This window comes from Gouania willdenowi, chromosome 12 (assembly GCF_900634775.1).
Source record: "Gouania willdenowi chromosome 12, fGouWil2.1, whole genome shotgun sequence".
Classification (NCBI taxonomy): Eukaryota; Metazoa; Chordata; class Actinopteri; order Blenniiformes; family Gobiesocidae; genus Gouania; species Gouania willdenowi.
In genome coordinates this window covers 17,926,261-17,943,622 of record NC_041055.1, presented here as the reverse complement: position 1 = coordinate 17,943,622, position 17,362 = coordinate 17,926,261, and the positions used below count along the sequence as shown (strand labels likewise).

The window sequence follows — 17,362 nt, the reverse complement described above, 5'->3', positions numbered from 1 at the left end:
TGAATATTACCGGAAATTTCAGCCCGATCCGTTCATGATTATCAGAGGATTAGTGATTTTAACTAGTGTACACAACAAGAAGAAGAACAACAACAACAAAGTGAATGCGTTTTGAGTCTGGTAGCCGGGCCTAAAAAGAAGGTCTACAGCCCCTAGAAAGCCCACGTGTACAATAAGGCATGACATGACATGTAGCGTGCTGTCAGAGCAACGATTCAAAGGAAAGAAGTGTTGTTTCAGATCTCACCGCATAAGGGTTTAGGAGGGAGTTTAAGGGTGCTTTCACAGACATACAGACCGGTAGACTCGGTGCAGTTCAGGCGGTGCATCCACAACATTGTTGCATTTAAATTTGTTTCAATCCGCTTTCACACATGCTATTTGCCAAGTGCACCAAACTTTCTGAACAACCTCACACAGGTAAAACAGTCGGCCGCCTATTGGACAGAATATTTCAGTCTCCATAGACAAAAGGAACACTTCTGTCAGAAAAATGCGATTTCCAAAAGAAAATCCTCAAACAAATCCCCAGAAACATAATTAATAATAATTCAAAATGACCCATAAACACAATGAATGTGGAAATGTTTGTGTCTGTGTATGTACTGTATGTGTATTGCTGCAGGACGGAGGAGCGCTGGGTGTGGTCATGTGTGTGTGTCTGCTCGTTGCCGTAACAATGTGCCGCTGCAGTCATTGACAGTTGCGCCGTCACTTCCTATATTTGGTCCTTCTTCCTATGTTTTCCAAAGGAAATCCTAAAACAAACCCCTCAGAAATGTAATTAATAATTCAAAATAACCCATAATTACAGAATCCCACAACCTATGCTAAATGTTACCGATAAGGATGCATAATGTGTGAGTAGGTGAAACATAGAACAGTCAGGTGTGCAGCCATTGTCGATCATGTGAATTGTTTGAAGAAGAAAGAGAAGTGAAATGAATGAATGATGGTGGAGTAATATGGAAGGGAGTGTGGAAATGTTTGTGATGTGTTTGTTTGTGTGCTTGACAAAGTGGGTCTGAAAATGGATAGATAGATGAATGGATGGATATTTGTGTGTGTGCTGCCTGCTGGGTGTGTTCATGTGTGATTGCTGTGTTCCACCGCTGCCCCGCCAATGACGGAGTTGCACCGTCACAATTACGCCTCAACGTAAAGTCCTACATTTGGTGTCTGTTTACTTTCTCACGTGATTACAAACCGCACCTAGTTTCGCTTGAGGCGAACCGAGACCCACATTTCACAGAGGACCAGAGTTCGCTTGTTTGCTCCACACCAGACTTCGAGTGAGCTTTCACACATCGCAAAAAGAGCGCACTATCCGAGGAAACGAAGCACGGTGCGGATCAAACAGGTATGTGTGAAAGCACCCTAAAAGCCTTCAGTCAAAACTCATACTGTACATCCTCAACATAGAGAGTTGTGGCGTGCCTTTGCACGGTTCCTGAAGATTTCTACACAACAACGTTACTGTATGTGTTCAGATTATCGTCAAAAGACTTTTTTGAGTGAACTCCATCCAGTAAAACATCAACATGAGTGTGTGTGTGTGTGTGTGTGTGTTTATTTAGTGTTATTGTTCAGTGTTTGTATGGTGTTATGTGGGCTTACCGCGACCCAGAGGGCTGCTTCCATCACCAGTAATTACACTCCATGTCTTGACCGTGAGGTTTTTAATTAGTTTGGTTAAGTCCTAGTTAGTCACAGGGTCCCTTCCTGTGAAGTGAGAGGAGCTCTCTCTAAAAGAATCTGTTTTTTTTTTTGCTTGTTTTTTTTCCAGTTTGTGAACCTCCCTCTGCTTTTAAACTAAAGACCCTGCAGCTCTGAAAAAAAGGTTAGACCAGGAAGGAAAAAATGTATGAGAACATTGAAATTAAACGTTACAATGTGCTGTCTGAATGTTCAGGTCTAAACAGTATGCAAAAATATAGGGGCTATTCACAGAGGATAAGGAGTTAAGATAAAGCTTAAGTTCAATAATTACAGATGAGGTATAAAATATAAGAGCTATTTAGAGAAAAATAAAGAGATACATAGGATACAAATTACTTTTTATACACATAATTTGTACATCTAATTGTAAGACACATTTTTACTGGGATATCACGAACAGAATGACATCCCTAATATGAGGGTGTGTGATACACTTCTGAACAAAATGATCAACCCGGTTGTTCCATGGGCATGCTGCTCGTATATTTATATATTTAGAGATACAGTCAGCATAACCACGAGTACACCTGTGCATTGCATTTACATTCAGCCTTTACACCAGTGTGTGTTGGGGAGGAGAAATGTGGATTAGCAAAACTAAAGTAACGCAAGAAGGTGAGGATTGGAAGGAAGGAGCTTTACTAAGGTTTCAGCTGTTAAATGTGGTGGAAATATAGATTTTTAAAATTAAAATCTGTAAAACAAGAGTTGAGGCCATTTGAATTATAGGTAGTTACTAACGGTGGGACGATATATCATGCAGCAAGATATTGCAATCATAAAATGTCACAAAATGCATGGTGGAGGGCACGAGTGGTATCGTGAGAGATTCATGGTGGGGGTCAGATAAAATAAAAGAAATTCCCACGATATGCTATACACCAGATTGTAAATGTTTTGTTTTTTTATATTCTAATTGAGTTGAAAAGGAGTACGTAAATAAGACAAAGAAAAGCATGGTAATTTTTTTCAACTGCAATTATTTGGTCATTTTTCCTTTTTCTTATTATCATCTATTGCAGTGGTTCCCAAACAGGGGTACTGCTCAAATTCATCTTATTGGGTACAAATAAATATTTGGCAATTTTATTTCTAAAATTAGAGGACACATTTTTTACATGCACTCAGACATCGATGATAAATTGAAATAAGTAATAATGATAATAATAATAATAATAATAATAATAATAATAATAATAATAATAATAATAATAATAAAAAAGTGAATTTCTAAATCTAAAATGGCCAAGACAGAAAAAGACAGAAAAAAAGGCTTTAATCCAATATTAATGTTGGACCAAATACAGTAGAGGGTTCAGACGAGTCTGCTGACACAAATAAACAATGCACAACATGAACTAGAGGCTACTCACATAATGACAGAAAGGATCAAGTGTACATGGGCCAAATCTCTATCATATTGTGAACTCAGTGTATCATTGAACCCAGTAACCCTGAACCACAGAACATAGAATACTAAACCAGCAAGAAATGGGATTCATAATAAAAATGTACAATTGGTTTACCTATTTGAAGTGTTTAATGCCAGGCAGGTCAATAAGTCCCCAAACAGCTTCACGTAAAGAAAATTCTTCATTTCTCATTTTTAAAGCCAACGTTTCTTTAATTTGACAAGATCCCACTTGAATCCTAAACACCAGTCTTTTAGGTTGCTTGAATTTCAAACCACACTTGCCCTTGTCTCAGTGGTAATGTACGCTCTATTTGATGAATAAGTCATAGTTATGAAATTAAATATTTGATAAAAGGACTCCATTAACATTTTCATGGCAAATTGATGAAGTAATTACCCATCGGGTGATAAAATGGATCTGTGAACACATGCTAACTCGTGTAACTCATACACACAGAAGAAGAAGAGCGAGTAAAGGCAGACATGGTAAAAAATAAATAAATAAAAAAAAAAATGTATCCTTTATCCTGATCCTCTATATATCCTTTATTTATCCCTTATCCTTTATACCTATCATTATTTACATTACTGTTGCTGGCTTGTGTTTTGTTTTTTTGTTCTCATGCTCACCGACGACTGAGTCAAATTCCCTGTGTTGTTTTTTGAAACTGTACTTGGCAAATTCAACTTTTCTGATTCTGATTTCTGATTTTCATGGTAACAGGTGGCCAAAAATGGTCCAAAAATGACAAAAACGTGGCAAGAAAAGAGTGTAAAGTGACTAAAATTGGACAAAAGCAGCCAAGAGTGGCCAAATAATGGGGAAAAAATAGGAACCAGGTGGTATGTAATGAAACGGGAAGCTTTAATAAGCAAAATGTGGCACTCAATAGGGGAAAAGTGAAAAAATGTGGAACAAAAAGAGGCAAAATGTAGGGTAAAAAGGAAACAAGTGATATTTATTTGGTCAAAATTAGCGTATTTGGATGAAAATGTCAAAAAGAACTTGCAAAAAGAGACAAAAAATAAGGTAGTTAAAGTCTGAAAAAAGTGCCAGAACTGATTGAAAAGGGGCAAAAATGGGACAAAGGAAGTTAGAAAATGGCCGAAGGTAATAGGTAAAAAGGGGTTAAAAAGTGTCCTCTTTTAATGTTTTCTGGGGGAATAATAATTAAAATGAAGACATAAAGAGCCACATATTGAGCATCACTTAATAACAGCTTCTACGTGGTGTCACTGATAATGTGGTGGGTTGATCTGGACAGAAAATGCCAAGGCTGAATTTTTGTCCCAGTCCCTGGACTGGGCCATCTGTTTTTTCAGCTTCAGATCTTTGTGTATTTTCACAAAAAAATAATATTGACTCCACCTCGCAGTTTGCTCACCTGTGACATCACCATCTGACTGCTGTATTTCACATTTACAACGGTAAAATGTTATTGAATCACTCCCCTCGGCTCTGTTGTATGGCACTATATTTCTAAATGTAACCTTATTAAAGAGCATCACACTTCACCCAGTGTTTAAGGAGTCTTGTGGGGAGCATCGCAGACACAGTGAAGGTTATGAGCTACATTTAACGCTGTCAACAGTGAATGTGAAATTTCTTTAAAAAATAAAGTTATTGTCCTTGGTGTGACCACTTGCTGGTAAAATGGGTGGAGTTAGGTTTTTATAATGCCTGTGAGTGTAGCTGATTTACTGTCTCTGTGTATTAGTGCCAGGGTTGGAGTCAATTACACTTTTGAATTACAATTATGTTTTTAATTATTCATGTTCAATTACAACTCAATGTTGATCTGCATGTGTTTTGTTTTCCAATTCCAATTACTATAATTATTTTTCCCCTGAAAGTCAATAACAATTACATTCTCAATTACTAAAGTTCAATTGTAATGAATCACTATTACTAAGCCATAATAAACAAGAGCATAATATTCAACCTTTCTCTTGTCTCAGCTTTCTGTTAGCATCACTTATGATAACGGGTGAGTTTAAACCCATGTCTTAGATAATTTGTAAAATATCATCTATCATCCAATTTATTTTTCATCTCCTGTTGACCTTGTTAGGCTTCCTTATCATTGAAAATATTGGTATTGATATTGAGCGTCTGAGCCTTTTTTGTCAGTAAACCCCTTGATTTTTAACTGTTTTTAAATAGTAAAATTATTCTCAACAGAAACACGAGATAAACTTGATATTTTAATAATTGTTCACCACAAACGTATTTAATTACATTGTAATTGACAGTTTATATAGAACGTTCATCCCGATTCCAATTGCAAAGTCAATTATCTGAACTCAATTACGATTACAACAGCAATACTACCAATTACCCAATTATAATTATAATTGACCCCAACCTTGATTAGCACCAAACCTGGGAAGGACATTGAACTAGATAAGCATGAATAGGGATGGGAATTGATAAGAATTTAGCGATTCCGATTCCATTATTGATACTGCTTATCGATTCGATTCCTTATCGATTCTCATTGGGTGAGGGAAGGAAATAATACAAATGGGTTTGTTTGATTTAACTCTTTATTTTATTATCTTTGTCTCTTTTTTCCTGCAGGAATATCAGCTCTATTTTAATCCACCAGGTATGGATTGTTTTCACTGGATATTAATATATACAAAGGTGCTATATAAAATTGATGAATTATTATTATTAATATTATTATTATAACTTATGACACATTTTGGTTCAAAACATTTGAGAATATTTGCAGTGTTCTTTTTGAACTTGAAAAACTTGATCCAAAACTAATTCAGACATAAAACAAATAAATAATCTGTAAAAAAAAAGAACATATTAACCAAAAGTATAGCTGCACTTATTTTGTTATGTATTTAAACGGTAAAGCTTTAGTTTAGCCTTTGTTTACATTTCTATCAATGGACCTTCAGAGACGCCGTCCCCTTTGTTACATGTGATGTCATCAACCGTGTGTGTGTGTGTGTGTGTGTGTGTGTGACATGTGAAAGAGCAAACTAAAGACAACAATCAGTACCAGTCCGTCTCCAATGTCTGATTACTTGTTATGTCGACATAAACTTGCGAAGAGGTGTGTTCTTGCTGAAGTTTTTTTGTTTTCGGAAACAAAAGTCCGTGCAAGAAGCAACTTTTGCGCGAGTGTACAAAACCCGGAAGTGAGTAGCATAGCAACAGAGACGCTACAAACACAGCACGGAGGACAGCACAGCTGTGGGTGGAGGAGGTGGATTCTCCGCGGTGGACAGCAAACAACTGTATGGTTGAAGGAGCTTCACTTGGTGCCAGCATAAACACAATATACAGTACCTGGAGGAGTTTATTGTTACGTATTTGCGACGTAAGAGGAACCGATAAGTGGAATTGAAATACATGCAAACAAATGATTCCTAGGAATTGGATTACTGGGAACCAGTTCTCAGAAAGAACGGGTTTTTATTCCCATTCCTAAGCATGAAGATAGAAAATGTGAGTTGACATTGAGATGACATTTCAATGATGAAAATAATGGTGATGATTTGAAAATTCTGTGATTCATTTTGCTTCAGTTTTCCTTGGAGTGACCCTGAGGCTGACTTCTAGTCATTCTACATGACTTTTACTCTACTGCTCATTTTCTCTCACGAGCTTCCCCACCTTGAGAATCCTTTTCTTTCTTTTCACTGATCTTACATTTCTCATCATTTGGCTTCATTCCTGTTTGTCCTTTACACCTGTATTCCTTCACCTGTTCTTCCCTTTTCTGCGCTCTTCTGCCATTCTCTCTTCTGGCAGCCAATTAATCTTCCTTGAGCTAATTCCTCATGAGTGCCATTTAACAGCAGCTCAGCAGGGATCTATAAGGAGTTAATGTGTTTATTAAAAATGTGACTGCTTGTCGATGGAGGCTTATTCCTCCCAGCGGCCTTCTTTCTGTCTCTGCCAGCAGGACAAAGCACAGCGTGTGTGTCTGTGTTATTTGTCTCTGTGTGTGTGTCTGAAGATTCCTGGAGGCTGACGCTCAGTCAATGATTTTCAAAATCACCGACATGTTGGGTGATGTAAAACGAAGTAGGCTTTCTCAGGTGGCTGAGAAATGAAAGCGCTGCCCTTAGAAGAAAAATAAATAACCGCAATGGATTAGAAAATGTAACCAAAATATCTCACACTGATAACAGTGGCCAAATCGAACGGTGAATTTCTTTATCCCGACAGAATTTTTATCTGCTGGGTAGAGAGTGATAAAGTACATAATGTATCCTTGCTGAACTAAAGATTTTGGCGAAAAGGTCTCCAGTAAAAATGATGAACACCACGTGGCTTTATTTTTAACCTTGTCCACTCTAACAGCTGCTGCTAAAGCACATTTTAAATGGTAAATGGTAAATGGACTTGATTTTATATAGCGCTTTATCACCACACTGAAGCAGTCTCAAAGCGCTTTACATATCAGCTCATTCACCCAATCACTCTCACATTCACACACCATTGGGACAGGACTGCCATGCAAGGCGCTAGTCGACCACTGGGAGCAACTTAGGGTTCAGTGTCTTGCCCAAGGACACTTCGACACATAGTCAGATACTGGGATCGAACCCCCAACCTCTCGATCAGAAGACGACCCACTACCACCTGAGCCATGGTCGCCCATACTTTACTCTACATAGATATATGTCTATTTTACAACACACACACACACATATATACTCTACATATATGATCCAAAACACACAAGCTCATCTGTGAAACATGGTGGAGGCAGCAGAACTCATTCTGAAGTCTACGAAACCATTTTGTCTGGCAATTTACAGAAAAATGCATCCAAACTAATTGGAAGAAGCTTCATCACCCAACAAGACACTGACCCAAAACACACTGCCAACACAACAAAGGACTTCATCAGGGGGAAAAAGTGGATGGTCTTATACTGGCCAAGTTAATCACCACACCTTAAGCCAAAAGAGACATTTTACCTCCTGAAGAGGAGACTGAAGGGAAAAATCCCCCAGAAAACAAACAAGAACTGAAAGAGGTGGCAGTAAAGGCCTGGAAAAGCATTTAAAATGAAGAATGCAACAGTCTGGTGAAGGCAATGGTTCACAGGCTTGATGCAGTTATTGCAAGGAAGGGTTATGCCACCAAATATGAAATGTTATTCACTTTACGTTCATTTAATAATTTCTGCTACAATACTTTTGCTCACTTGAAAAGTAGGTGGGTTCAAACAACAGGTGCTCTGTTCTGAGTTGTTTACACATCTAGATGTAAATACCATGAAATAAAAGCTGGAATTCTGAACTTTTGTCTCATATCCATGTTTTGATGTGAAATCCAAATGTCTTCAGTATACAACAAAAACAAAGGAATAGACCTTGCCGTTCTAATAGTTTTGGAGGGGACTGTATATATTAAGGGTGTAACAATCATGTATTTGTATTGAACCGTTTCGGTACAGGACGTTCGGTTCGTGTACAGGGTTGTGCACGGGTGAGTTCCCGTAATGTAATATCTGGCCAAAGCTATAACAACTGCCATCAGAGTTTTGATAGCAGCGGATAAAAGCTGTTAACAAGCTGTGAGGAGCTTTTTTTTTTTTAATAACATTTTATGTATTTTTTTTTTTGTTTGAGAATATTATTATTACCAGGATGCACTTTACAACAGTATAGCATTTTTATTTTTTTTTCTAACTTTATTTTCGTATTCTGTATAATGTTAAATACATTGTTGGTTTACTAAAGTTTCAAATAACCAACAAGCAAATTTATGTTTTTGCATTTTGTTTCATACTTTACCAAACGTGAACCGAACCGTGACCTCAAAATCGAGGTGCGTATCGAACCGTGATTTTTGCTTATACAGTATATACTGTAGGTGAGCCAAAGGGTAAGATGAGCCACCCTTTGTTGCTCAGAAACGGTAAAAAACACTGATCATCTGACCACATGTTTAGTCTGTGAAGGTAAGAACCACGCGGGTGAAGTGGTAAGACATTTACGTATTTCCAGAAAAAAAAAAAAGCTTTTTTCCTTCTTGATAAGTGAAACTTTCAAGAGAATTGTGTTCAGATTTAAATAGATAATTTTACATTCGTTTTATACATAAATTGTGGTATGTCTATGAGCTACAACATTAGGTAATACAACTAGCATAAAAGTGCACCATTTTAGCTGTGGGGACTAATAAAGCCAAAATGATAGCTCTGAGGTAAGTTGAGCCATTTGGCCAGGGGTAAGGGTTATACACTTCACTTCACTTATACTTAATAAGTGTATTTTGACTGTAGCCTATATGTTTTAAACATTATTTTTAAGATTCTACAATTGTATGATAAAAGAGTGGACATCATGCCTCGTGTATAAACGCAAAAAAAAGCAAGTTAGCCATCACTGATGTTATTGAAAGAGTTTCCAGTGAAGTGTGAGAAGGGAAGTCTATTCAAGCAGCAGCAAATAATTCCAAAATAGACAGAATGACACTGCAGAAGTGCATTGACAAACAAGAAAATATATCTTTGAAAAAGACAGGCTATGGTGGAGTAGCAGAGGCTAAAAAGATGATCTCAGATGCATGGAGTCAGAACTTTCCTACGAGTTTGCAAAGCGAAACGGCATCCAGAAATCTGCTGAAGAGAAGAACGAGCAGGTATAAGAGATAGTGAACATAGAGATCTATCTAAATATACGAGATTATCTCCCAAAATGAATGCCAACCAGCCAGCTCGCTAAGAACATCTAAACTCAATTGATGTGATATAAAAATATTACCGGTATTTAACACGGACAACAAGCCGGACACCAGAGGCCACATCCTTCTCAAGGGCCACTGCGTTCCCTGTTGAATTGTGTATAATACATAAAAGTACACATGGATGTGAAGAAGTGACTGTTGTTTAGGTAGAGAGAAGGTTGGTGTGGAGGTTGTTGGGGGGAAGTTGGGATATGGCTAAATTTACCCCGCTCCTGTGGTCAACTTACCCCATATGCGGGTTATGTTGTTCCACGAGACCCTTTTTTTTACATGCTATATTTTTCACACAGTTATGTTTACACTCATTCTGTTTGTTTGAAGGGATGCACAACATCCTGAAATATATGCAGATATATAGTGGCCATACAAGCCTGTCATTGCTCGATCTCGTTAGATCTCGGAAGCTAAGCAGGTCTGGGCCTGGTTAGTAGTTGGAAGGGAGACCACTGAGAATTCCAGGTGCCACAGTTGGAGACAGTCGCTCCAGTGGGATCCGTCATTGTGTCCATGGGAAAGACACCTCACCCACATTGCCTAGTATAAATGCAGTGTGTGAGCGTTGGTGGTGGTCGGAGGGGAGGGGCCGATGGCGCACTATGACAGCCTTGCTTCTGTCTACAATAGCAGCTTACCACCACTAAGTGTGGAGTGAAAGAATAATCCGTTGATTCTGTAAAGCAACTTTGAGTGTCCAAAAAAGCGCTGCCGTGAGGCAGAGTGTCGGGGTTAAATTAGGGGGCCACATCCCGGCGGGGCGGTCTGGCTTGGCCTCTGGAGGGGGCCCTGGCTTTAAAGAACTGAAGCTCGTGGCGCGGGCGGCATCAGCATCTGGGGCGCCCGGGGGGGCTAGGTTGGGGTGCCTGGGGACCGGCGGGGGGACTCCCAGCGGCCCCCTGGTGCCGTATGCGGCTTGGGGTGTGGTCGTTCGCCCTGGGCGGGCTGCTCCTGGTGCTGCATCCATTCCGGGTCCTCCTGGCCTGGGGTCGGGTCCTTGCTGGCTCTGGGCTCACCGGCGGGGGCCCGCCGGCTGCCCGTTCGGCGTGGCTCTGGTCGTCTGCTGGGCGTGGGCTTTGGCTCCTCCGCTGGGGTCTCGGGCGGGGGGCTCTCTGGGCCCTCCCCTCGGGGGGCTGGGCGCGGGGGTGTGGGTGGTGGTGGGGGGGTGGGGGGCTGGGGGGCCTGGGGGTTGGGGGTTGGAGTCGGTGGTGTGGTGCGCTGGGTCCTTGGCTCCTTGGGGGCTTTTCGGGTGTGTATGGGGGGGGCAATGGCAGCCTCTCGGCTTGGGACCTTGGGGGCGTTCGGGGGGCTGCTTGGCCGTGGGGTGGTCGCCGGGGGCCCCTAGATCTCTCGCTCTTTCTGCTGGCCCGACTGCTTCTTCGGGCCCGGGGGCGGCTTATGGGTTTTGCAGTAGCGGCTCTTGGAATCACATTTGTCATGGACGCACTGGCCTCGGGCTGTGGGATAACACTCATACTGGGCTCAACCATAGACACGTTGTTCCCAAATACCTGTTTTATGTAACTTCCACTCACTTCCTCCTCTGCTCACAGCCACCATCATTATTCCTAAGCCACACACTGGTCACCAGACTGGCTTGATAACACAACAATAAGCACAATATACACAACCACAATTTCACATCACATCACTTGAAACTTATTGATTATTCCCCACCCATTCGTTTTCCTATCTTGTATCCCTCCTCCCTGTTAACTCCCCCCCCCACCCCCCTCACCCTGGTGTAACACTGCCCTCTCTCTTTTACATCCTCCCTTTAATAAAGTATTTACCCTTCCCTAGGGAGGGCTGGTGATGGTCACAATTATGCAATGAAATAAATTCATTTATTTAATTGCAATAATAAAATATGCATTGCTGTTAAAAGATTGCACTTCTTGTAGTGTTAACCTTCAACAGCATGTGCAAACAAGGTAAAAAAAAAAAAAAAAAAAAAAAAAAAAAAAAAAAGCGCTATAAAAAATTATTGTTAGTTAGCCACAAAACTATGATTGCCTTGATGTAGTGATCCTAAATATGAAATATGCTCATCTTACCCAACTCTCCCCTATATGTAGTCTATATGATGTATTGGAATGTGTATGTCCAACTGCGATTCGATGCTCTGTGTGTGAAATGTGGTTTATTGCAATCGGATGTAAGTTGTTTAGGAAAGAGGACATGATAAAATAAGTGTAGTACAATCAACTGCAGGAGTACTTCGAAACGTGTCATGTCAGCTAAAACCTCTAGGCTCTCGAGATAAGGGAATCATAATAAGCTCATGTTCAGTAGTAACTCCTCTACAACAATAGGGAACATTTGAGATGGACCATGCTGTGGTTTAGAATTCACTCTGGTGACCTGATCGTGCAGCACTTCATGCAAATCATAACAGATGTTGGCCCTGGACTGGGCAAATGAGCAGGAGAACTTTTTGAGTTGCAGAATATACATGGGTGTTTATATGAAGCCAAAGGTTGAGCAACAGGACAAGTGCATACAAATGCAACCCTGAGTGATTGAGCAAGTTTCTCTTGTCAAGATGAAAGACTTTCTCCTTCTCCAGAACCAGAGAAAAAGATTTAGCTTGTCCTATACATTTTACTGCATTGACTATTTCTAAGAGTTACAATCACCTCAGAAGCTGTTTAGGAACTTAATGTTTTTCAAAAGGGCCATTGTAGTTTAGTACACGCGAAGTGTGACAAGTGCAAAAACAGATGGCCCACTATCTTTATAATGGGCAACCTGCTGAAAGCAATGCGGATATCTACGTCTTGGTTCCAATGAATAGATTACAACAATCATGTGCTGAAGGTTTCAGCTGAATTATTATCCTGTCTTTTAGATACTCAATCTTGATTTGTCTGAGTATAGCTGCAGTTAATGCTCTCTCGAGGAAGAAAAACACAACACAATGTCAGCACTCCTTCAGTCAATTATAGCATTTGTGAGGTCTTGACATACTAACACTTCACTCTTCATTCTAATTTTAACATTAATGCCTGACTCCTGGTTTTAACGCTAACAGTTAACAGTAACTTAACAGTTACATTTTGTACCTCACAGGAATGGAAGGACATGTTTTAAACTGGTGCCCAAAAGGCATTCACACATATTGAGAAACACATTTAAATATAGAGCCTACAGTACCACACCCGTAGTTAATTTGTGATCTGATGGGGGAAAGATATCCATTTAAAACTAATGCGACAAAAATTTGACATCCAGTTCATAACCATTTGTCTAACATTTTAAAACTGTTTACATTTCATATTAGAGACTATTTAAATTCTTTAATTACAAATCTGCAAACACATTCACTGCAACAGAATCTGTGATATCACCATATATACAGTAGGCATCTGGTCAGGCCTGTTGTTGGCTGATTAGAACTAAAAAAGAAAAAAATACCTGCAGCAAAACTTTGTCATGAATTACTTGAGTGTACTACCTTCAAAATAGATGAACAAGTGTTTGTGTGTACCCTTGCAGTGTGTGTAATGTACCCGCGAGGTTCACTTACCCCTGGTCAGGATTCACTGAACTTTTTTGGTAATCTCGGATCAATACAGGTTTCTTCCTTCAGGCTTTAAGGAAGAAAATCACAGCCTTAGATGAGTTCCTTTGTTCTCACCTGGGCAGAAAAAAAAAAAAAAGAAAAAAAAAAAAAAACACACCGGGTGCCCTTGAATCTGGATTCATTACCCATTTATCACAAAAAAGTCTTGCAACCAAAAAAAAACAACACTGAAATGTAAGGCAGGTGGAGCCCCATTAGGGAGCTCTTCTACTGACTCTCACTGGCTTTAAACCATAACTACAAATATTGGACTTTGTCACTGCAGTGGATAGGGTTGTCAGCCATATACTGCCTTTGGGCCTCATGCATTTGCCATCGTTTCCTATTGGCACACAGTGTCTTTAGTCACAGTGGAGCTCTAATCTACCCCAAAGATGATAACCTGAACCTTGAAAACATTGGCTTGAAGAAGTTTAACTTCAGCCAAAGATCCAAACTGGTCCCCACAAAGGCAGGCACACAGAAACACACACTGGTATGGGAACACTTTATCCTGTGGTTATCAGTCACAGGAAAATGATATCGGACTGAAGGTTGGAAATAGGTGGACTAGGAGTCATTCCAGCTTTCTAAGAAACAGACCATCTGTGTGTGTGTGTGTGTGTGTGTCCGATTCTCCTCAGCTAGGCTCTCCTCAGCACTAAGACCCAATGTAATCACCTGCTGTCATTTATTGCACTATAACTGACATACAGGGTGCACAAAGGGAAAACTGTTCACCAACTCCTCAAACACATCACCCTTTGAACAAAAAGTTTGCCTCTCTTTTCTGATCACTTCTTGTACAGACTTTAAGTCCACAAAATCGTCATGGGAATAATTACTGCCAATTAATTTATTGAGGAAATATTTTTTTAATTTAGCATAGATCTTATTTAATATTTTATTCCTTAGAAACCGTTTTGTTTCTTTGCTTAATGCTTTGGTTTGATCTTGAAATGTATCCCCTCCGTCTTCTATTTTTATATTCAATTTTTCCTTTGTATTTGCTTTACTTTCATTTAAAAATGTGATACATTGTGTCACATTTAAGGCAGAATGGCAGTTAGCAAATTGGTTCCAAAACAACAATGTCCTAGGCTTTATTTCCTCTCCTCGATGCTAAACTTTTTGAGTGACCATTCTTCTCTAGTATGTTTATTTATATAACGCCAATTCGAACAAGAAGTCATCTCATAGCACTTATCACAAAATATAGAGTTATGATGAAGAAACCCAACATTTCCACATGAGCAAGCATCAGCAACGGTAGGGAGAAAAAACGTCCTTTTAATGGGAAGAAATCACGACAAGAACCAGGCTCAAGGGGCAGCCACCTGCCTTCACTGGTTGGTGTTGGTGGATAGTAAGAGGAAAACGAAACCAAATAGAGCGAAAGAACATCAGAGTATCACAGACTGGTTGAAATGCAAACAGCGCCAAGACACCCAAGACAGAAAAAAGAGAAAGAAAGGCGAAGAGAAAGCACCGACTGCAGAAAAACCTGATACAATGTTTTTCTGTAGTCAGTCACAGCGCTCCTCCCCTACAAACATACAGATGTGTTGCTGGCTGATTGTGTCCTGCAGCAGTTCCGCTTTGCGTGCTCTCTCACTGACAGCTCTGTCTCTGCTCAGTCACTCAGGCTTGCAGGTCTTTTCCGTTCACGTTTAGGGTTTCTTCAGCTTTAGATTTCTTTTTACTTCAGTTTGTACTTACTTGTTAAACAGTAGAGTTCTGGTAAACGTGAGTTCGTTCAGACGTAGTGCTTGGTAGAATGCAACTCGCGTTGCATCTCTGCCTGTCAGAGACTTTTTTTCTTTTTTTAACTGTCACCTGGGTCTAACCAATTTTTTGACTTCACGCACTGAGGGGTGGATTCACTAAGATCTCAAATAAAGGGTGGTTAAACCAGTTGCTTCCCTAAATCCTTGAGTGACGCAGTTTCCTCACTACCTACTTTCTTGCTACCACAAAAAGTGTTGACTAATGTGAGACTAATATGTGAGCGCAAAAAATCTCAGGGATTGCTTCTTGTGTACATTAAGGTAAACGCAGCCACATTTTAATCAATATTTCACTTTAAAAATGGTGTAATACTGTTGTCTTCATATAAGTATGGGTGGTTCTGCCATCACAAACACACTGCTTTCAAAAGACGATAGAAACTAGAGGCAAAGGATGAACAGCGATTAGAGTTTCCAACAAAATAAACTAAGGAAAAGTGTCCAGACGGGTTGACAAAGTTTTTACTCGTCATATTACAACAGTGTATGAAATTTGACAGCTGCCTTTTCAGCAGCTGGTACCTAAAAATCTGTCTTCCCTTGTGCTTATCCTCTTTATAACTGTCCCAGAAATCCATAAAATGTCTGATTAGATGTTTCACAGACTTCATTCCTCTAGAGAACTCTTACATTTGATTGAACAGATATTTCTACACACTGTAAAATGAGTAAAATGGACTCCAGAGGGCCATAAAAGTTAGAAGTGTGCATCTTTGCAACTTATGGAACGACTTTATTATACAATCATTATGTTGCTTATATTTTTAAGTAGTATGTTTAAAAATATTATTTAAAACATATATTAAATACATTTTCAGTTAGGTTTTTTTTCCCCCTACGGTAGATGTGTTCTATTAGATATAGAAATATTTGTACTTTATTAAGAGCTGACTTTATCAGACATATGAGCAGATGGCGGGGTCATGATTGGATTTTGCTGTCAAATTAGAAAATCCATCAATGGGTGAAGTTCATGAGAAGAGATTTAGGAAAGCCACAGCCTGGTGGAGCAGTGACAGGCAGTATTAATCAGTCTTAGTCGACTCTGTGTCAGCACTACCAGCGAGACTGGAGTACGTCTGTGATCTCTATATTTTTTTTTTTTTTTTTTACTTGTCTGCACATGCTGTCAAAGGTAAACACCACAGGAAGTGCAATCATTATGAGACAGCAATGCATATTTTGTTATTGCAATAAAATACATTGATTTCTTTTATTGCTTAATTGTGACCATCACCAGCCCTCCCTAAGGAAGGGTAAGAAATATTTTATTATAGGGAGGATATAAAAAGGGAGAGCAGTGTTACACCTAAGTGGAGGGGGGAGGGAAGGGGAGGGGAAAGGGAGCAGGGAGGAGAGACTCAAGGCAGGAAATAGAAAAGGTGGGGAAGAATAGACTGTTTTGCAGTGAGGGTGAGATGTGAGGTTGTAGATTATATTGTGCTTATTATGTTGTGTAATCCAGCCAGTATGGTGACAAGTGTGAAGCTTAGCTATAATGGTGGTGGCTGTGAACAGGGGGAATGAGTGAATGGCAGTACCTAAAGCAGGTATTTGGGATTAACATGTCTAAATTTAAGACCAGTATGAGTTTTATCCCACATCCCAAGGCGTGCCAGTGCATCGTATACCAGTATATGTGCAAAAAAAAAAAAAACGCTACTGCAAGCCCAGGAACTGCCCTTGGCCCGCAGATGCAGCCAGGCCAGCAGAAAGAGCGGAGGCCAGGGAGCCCCAGGCAACCCCCCCGCGGCCGAGCAACCCCCCAGATGCCCCCAAGATCCCAGGCCGAGAGGCAGCCACCGCCCCCCACACACACATCCGAGGAAGCCCCAAGCAGCCGAGCACCCAGTGCAACCCCCGGAACAGCTAGAGCCGCCCCCCAGCAAAGAGCACCACCCCGGAGCCCCAAGTAACCCCGCCCCAACCCCGGCGCAGACGCCGGCACCCCCCAGCGCGCCCACCCCCCACACCAGCGCGACAAGCCGCCCCGGACCCACACGCCGCGAGGCACGCCCCCAAGGCAACCAGGAAACGAGACAAGCCCCAAGCCCCACCCGCAGGGAAGGGGCACCCCCACGCTCCACCAGGCCGGCACCGCCCGGAGAGACCCCGCAAAGGGAGCCCCCAGCAACACTCCTCCACACCCCCCA

At 40.6% G+C, this 17,362-nt stretch overlaps 1 pseudogene; it reads left to right on the top strand.

The window, feature by feature from the left end:
- The first annotated feature begins 10,216 nt into the window (after window positions 1–10,216).
- Window positions 10,217–10,334, top strand: LOC114473872 (uncharacterized; annotated as a pseudogene).
- The last annotated feature ends 7,028 nt before the right edge of the window (window positions 10,335–17,362 follow it).